Source organism: Phalacrocorax carbo, chromosome 5, assembly GCF_963921805.1.
Source record: "Phalacrocorax carbo chromosome 5, bPhaCar2.1, whole genome shotgun sequence".
NCBI lineage: Eukaryota > Metazoa > Chordata > Aves > Suliformes > Phalacrocoracidae > Phalacrocorax > Phalacrocorax carbo.
Window position 1 is genome coordinate 8,433,600 of NC_087517.1, and position 6,000 is coordinate 8,439,599.

The 6,000-nt window shown below is 48.2% G+C and overlaps 1 protein-coding gene across 3 annotated transcripts in view; it reads right to left on the reverse strand.

Moving 5' to 3' along the window:
- MGAT5 (alpha-1,6-mannosylglycoprotein 6-beta-N-acetylglucosaminyltransferase) overlaps nucleotides 1-4,206 on the reverse strand; it is a 137,409-nt gene extending 133,203 nt beyond the window's left edge. For 2 of the 3 annotated variants that reach the window (XM_064451080.1, XM_064451082.1), the window contains exon 1: nucleotides 3,996-4,206. The gene's annotated coding sequence lies outside the window, so the exon portion shown is untranslated. Of the gene's footprint in view, nucleotides 1-3,271; nucleotides 3,293-3,995 lie in introns of those variants that run through there. The other variant, XM_064451085.1, reaches the window with a different exon arrangement.
- Nucleotides 4,207-6,000: the final 1,794 nt, after the last annotated feature.

Sequence of the window (6,000 nt, forward strand, 5' to 3'; positions counted from 1 at the left end):
TGGTATGCAAGCTGTCACAGACATATGAAAAAGCAGAAGTTCCTCAAAGAAGCTACATCCTGGTCTGCGTGCATGCATGGACCTTGGGTCTGAAGGATTCACCTGATTAAAGCAGACAAGACTTCTCCTTGTTGGAAGGCAAGAACAAAACCCCACAAATGCATCTCAAGACAGCTGAACTATTCCAGCTTATGCAGAAGCATAAATCTATTCACCCTGATAAAAGTGTGCATAGTCACAAAAAAGCCACTGCCTCACATCTGGGAGGCAGTGTCAGCACTTGTGTCACCACTTCACCATCATTATGGTGGCTCCTCCTCAAATGCCATCCAATTAAGAGAGCCTATGTCAATATCCAAAACCCTTCACTGAAATAATGTAAGTTTCTATAAAATTCTAGTCACCTTCTCTTTGGGGCCTTGAATTACAGTATGCGAGTTATCAACCCATGTGAACAAATGAGAAGCAAAAAGAGGGGGTCAAAAGTGACGGAAATCAAGCCACAATCAAAACACAATCTGAATAAGACTTACTCCTCACAGACGTTATCCTTCATTGTGTTATAGGTCCGGGCTCTTCAAGAAATGAAAGTAAAACAGGTAATGAAGCCTTTACAACTTCAATAATATATGTCAGTAACCAGAGGCTATAAGAGGAAAACAAGAGGAGTCTGAGTGTGCATGTACACACACAGAGGCACAACTCCACTTTTTCTTCTGAAGTATGGAAGACAACATTTTTAAGGTTTTGGTGCTGGGTTTTTTTTGTTTAAGTGGATGTGCATATGTAGTATGTGAAATGCAGAGATGCATAAACACTAACTCGGCAAACGTAGAGAGGAATAAAGGATGACCTTATTCCACTCCAATCAGTTAAGAACTTTTTGAAATTGAAGATGCAGTAATAGCAAAACTGCTTGATTTTTTAAAGTTTCCACTCATCACATTCCCAGCTGGTTAGCACTGTGCAGCACGTTCATTTCCTTTAGCAGATGCTTCCGATATTCGTTACCAAGAGTTGCTGCTGGAGTACTGCTCTGGTTCCAAACCAGGCTAAGCAAGAGTTCTGCAGACACTTTGGGAATAATGTGACATAAATGAAAATGCTATCAGAACCTGGATTTTTTGATATACCGCATATTGTATTTCTTTTCACGCTCTATTTAAGAGACTAAGCATACACTAAGTCAGACAATCTGTTGGCAAATAACCATGAGGTAATATTTGCCACTGAATCTCCCTTATAACTGCTTCTTCCTATCAATAAAACTGAACTAATTCTCCCATGAAACACTAAGACAGCCTTTTTTAGATCTCAAGTCTGCTCAGAAAATGAACACTGCATTCACACAAACCTTCAAACCACCTACCACACAGCTAATAATCAAGTTACTGCATCCGTGAAGGGCAGTTAATGCAACTACTCCTGAAGTTCTATTAAAATTTTAAAGCCAAGATGAGGAAAACTGCATATGAAGCTGTTTTATTAAACAGAAGCAATACCAGAGTGAGCTTGTTAAATGAAAGCATCAAACAATGCCAAAACCATAACCTCACAAACAAAACAAACCAATATATAATTTCAAACTTGAAGGGAAATGAGTGGTGCTAATAGAATTCTATATATTATCTCAAGCACAGAAGTTGATGTTATAAAGCTTTTTTTTTTTTTTAAATCACAGGAAAGGAAGGGAATCTGATTGGAGGGAAGATGAGTTAGAACTGGAGAGCAATTGTCTTTATTCTAAGTCATTTTAGGAATTCAAAACACTTCATTATTCTGCCAGATTCTATTTCATGAAGTAGATTAAGGATTTTAGATTATTTACACCCAGTGTTGCTGGCTGCTTCCTAAGTTTTAGGATCTTCTTATATGCAGTATTCAGTCACTTTGTCTTTCAGCATCTTTTCAGTCCAGGCTGAATAAGCTGCCTTCCTCCCGGACAGCAAGATGGATTTATCACCCAGAAAAGAGGAGACATATGTTCTTATTTAATCCTTATTCTGCTTGTACAAAATAAATCCATATTCTGTATAAGAACAACAGAAAACAGTCTGCATACATTAAATTATGAAGAGCAGACATCCCTTTTGCTAAACGTACTGCTCTGTGGGCCATTTTAAGGGTAAACTCATACAGGTAAAGAGCAGGAAGCAGTAGTGAAAGTTACCTTGAATGTAACAAAACCACCAGAAAAAAGCGAAGGTTTTTTCTTCTTCCTACTATTAGCCTTGGGTACAGCCAGCAGTAATTACGTGAACTCTGGGTGTTGCAGTAAGAGTTTCTCATGAAAAACAGTCAGAAACATTGCACAGAGATGAAGAAGGAAAAAGGTAAATCACCCTTTCAGACTAAATTGGACTCAGTGTCCCCAGGCAAAATGGTTTCAATAATAAATAACAAGAACTAACTGGTTCCTCCTTTTCTGAAAGCTTTTCAGCCTTTTATGAAACGGCAAAAGTATTCTGAAACAACTGAGATCACCTCATTGATTCAGGAGTAAAGACATACCCCTAGCCTGCAAACAACTTCAAATGTTGTCCTCCTGAGGACACAGATTAACAGGTACAGGACCAGGCATTCCCTCCGCCCTACTTGCATTTTCTACTCCCAAAGCTGTTTGCTGAGATAAAGCACTTGCACTGCACTAAGTCAAAATTCATTCCTGTATTTAGCATTATGAGTCACGCTGTTGAAAAAGCTATCCTACTATTTCATGGGGACAAGGTGACAGAGCTTTTTAGACAAATAAGACTGTGTACTAGAATAACACGAATGTCAGGAGTGAGCCTTCATTTGAAGAGTATTCTATTCTTGCTGCAGTTATCAAGAGACCTAACGCAAGAATTAAGAATTCATTCTCCCAGGTTTACTGACCACAGTGCCAGAAAAAAAAATACGCACTCAAAAGACGAGGCTGGCATTATACGGTGGCTGGAAAAGATGGAACCTACACTTCCTGCATTAACAGTGAGAAAAGCCTCTACCGAGATTTAGTTCTTCAAAACTAAGTGACGTTTATTTTCCCCTAAACATATTAAAAAACAAGGTTATCTTAAGTAGCTTCTAAAACTCAAGAGAGACAATAAAACTGGCCCCCAAAAATCTGTTTTAGTATAGGTCTGCATATCTACGCAATCACACCAGGTCAGCCACTGCTTTTCCCAGGATAAAACCCTACGATAAAACCACAAAACGACGTTGATGCATTAGAAATACTGAATCCAGCAAATAAAGAGCATTGTTATTTCCAACCTACAGCTTAACGCACCTCTGGCGAAAAAGTAGCAGACATGGCAGACAGCAGTTAGCAGAAATTACAGTTCTCAGGAACCTTTTTCACAAATTCACTTCCTAGAAGATTACGAAGCCTGAAGAGGACACACACCCAGCACCACAAGTGAACCCGAGAGCTTGTAAACCGGATCGCAGCGGGGAGATTTCAACGGACTTTTCGCCCAAGATTCATCTTCCCATCCACGGCAAAACTTGCCACCCGCGCTTCGGGAAGCCTCCGCCAGCGCTGCTCCGTCCCCCCAGGGCGCGCCCGCCGCCACCGCCAGCCCCCGGCATAGGGCGGGCGGCCACGGCCGGGCTCCCCGGGGCCGCCCCCGCTGGGATGTCCGGGCGGCACCCCCCGGGCTCCGCGGAGGCGCTCCCCGCCGAGCCGGGCGCGGAAGGTCGTTACGCAAGGTGACGGGGGCGGCCGGGCCGCGGCGAGGACGGGCCCCGCCGCACCATAAGCGCCCACCTCGGCCGATCCCCACTCCCGCCCCGCCGCACCCGGGCGGGCGGCTCCCCCGCGCCAGACCAGCCCTGGGGAGGGGGCGATGTGGCCCGGGGGCGGGGGGGGCGCTGAGGAAGCCGCTCTCCCTCACGGCCCGCTGAGCCGCAGCGGCCTGAGGGGGGCAACGGCGACGGCGTCCCCCACAGCGGGGCTGGGCGCGGCACCACCCCCACCGTCTCCACCGTCCCCAACCCCGCCGCCGCCTCACCTCCTTCGCCGCCGCCCGTGCGCAGCCTGCCGCGCCGGGAGGAGCGCATCGCCCATGGTCCTCGGCGGAGGCCGGCGCGGGCTGAGGGGCGGCCGCCGCGGCCGCCGTGGGGGCCGGGCCACCTGGAGGCGGGCGGGCGAGGGAGCGTCTGCAAACTGCCAGCCACCAGCGACGGCGCACGGCACGGCACGGCACCGCCCGCCCCGGCTGCCGGGCGTGAGCGGGAGCGCGCGCAGGCGGCCCCGCCCGGCCGGAAGCGCCTGTGACAGGCCGGGGCAGAGCGAGGGAGCGTGTGCAAAGTGCGTGCCCGGTTGCTCGGGGGGGGCAGGCGGGGCTGTGAGGGGGAGAGAGCCCGCGCAAGCACGGCCGCCCCGCGCAGCCGCCGCGGCGAGTGTGTGAGAGCAGCTGCTCTCTCCAGGGGCGGCCTCGCCCCCGCTGCAGCCCCGACCCTGCGTTTCTCCTCACACCTGCCCGCCGCCGCCCGCCCTCGGGCCTAGCGGAGCCCCCCGAGGGGCTGGCGGGGAGAAGCGGCCCAGGGGGCCGGCGCTGCCGCTTCACGGCGCTGGGCAGTCTGTCAGCCAGCGGTCGGGAGAGCAGGAGCAGAGAGACAGACATGGCTGGAAGAGCGCTGGCTGGCTGCGCGCCCCGAAACAGCCTCCTCAGAGCCCTCCTCAGCTTTCCTCGGGCTTGTCCGCCAAAGCCCTCGCAGCCCCGACCAACACGTAAGCTTAGGCGCGGACCTTGGCTTTGGCCGCAGCGGCGGGTCTGGCCGCGCTAGGGGGACGCGTCAGATCGCGTTTTTCTGAGCATTAGACACAGGCGCAGGTATTTGTGCCAGCGGCCGCAGGGTATTCGCCTACTTCTTAGGTCGTCTTTAAAACACACTCTACAAGCTGCTGAAGCGTCAGTGTTTGAGAGCCGTTAGAGCAAAAAAAGATGAGGTATTTTTGTAATGGGAAGATGACTCTTTCGTAGTGGCGAGACAGTCTCTATTTAGCACACCTTCTGGAGAGCGGTATGTTTTCCCAAGCCTGCACACACAGGCTTAGGGGTGGCTGGTAGGAGGTGGGTGACATCTGGTGGCCAACCTTCTCCCTGGTATCGATAGAGGCTCTTTCGTTAGAGCAGATCGAAATCAAAGTAGAAAATATATGTTCCTGCTTAGGTCTAGCTTGTAGTAAGCTGCAGAATTTGGATCAATATCTGCTACAATATTCTTCACATGCCATGAATCATCAGAAAATGGTTACACGCACAAAAAAAAAACCCCAAACAAAAAGCACCAAACCCAAACTAAAATCAAGTAAATGGGTATAGTTTTGGTGACAATTCACAAAAACTCTGCTAGTGTTCCGTGCTATTCGTTTTGGGTTTCTCCACACGGGACATAAAATTGCACGTGTACGGATGCATGCTGAAGGATGCTTGTGTGTACCCACACCCATCTGCAATAATGCTGTGCAGTTTGGAGTTTTACTTTTCACCCAGCATTATGCTGTGTTCCCAGTTGGAAACTCACTGGCGCTTAACAAGAGGTTAGGGGTTTGAAAATTTTACGAGTCATTGAATGATCAAAGCCTTGGACCTCTGTGTAAGATGAGTAACTTTTTAAAAAACCTGCTATGATTTGCGCTGTTTGCGGAACAGGCTTTTGTCACAGAGAAACAAAGCAGGTAAAATAACAGCATCTACAGCGCTTTGATTCTTTTCCATGTATTATGCTTTTAATTTAGGAAGCTCTTGCGAAGGAGCTGACCTAACGTTGCAGTCACTTTTGAGTTTGATATGATTTATGATAGAAATATTATACATCAGAAAATAATAACATTGGTCTCCTAGCAGAGCTCTTACCAAAGGGAACAGTAGATCTTGTTAGCTAACAGTTTTCAAACTGAAGCATACCAACCAGATCCTCTGTTCAGAATAGGAAGTCATGCTGCATATTTTACAGTATGTATATCTGACCTAGCTAAATAAAATATGGCAGGGACGGGCAAACTACCTG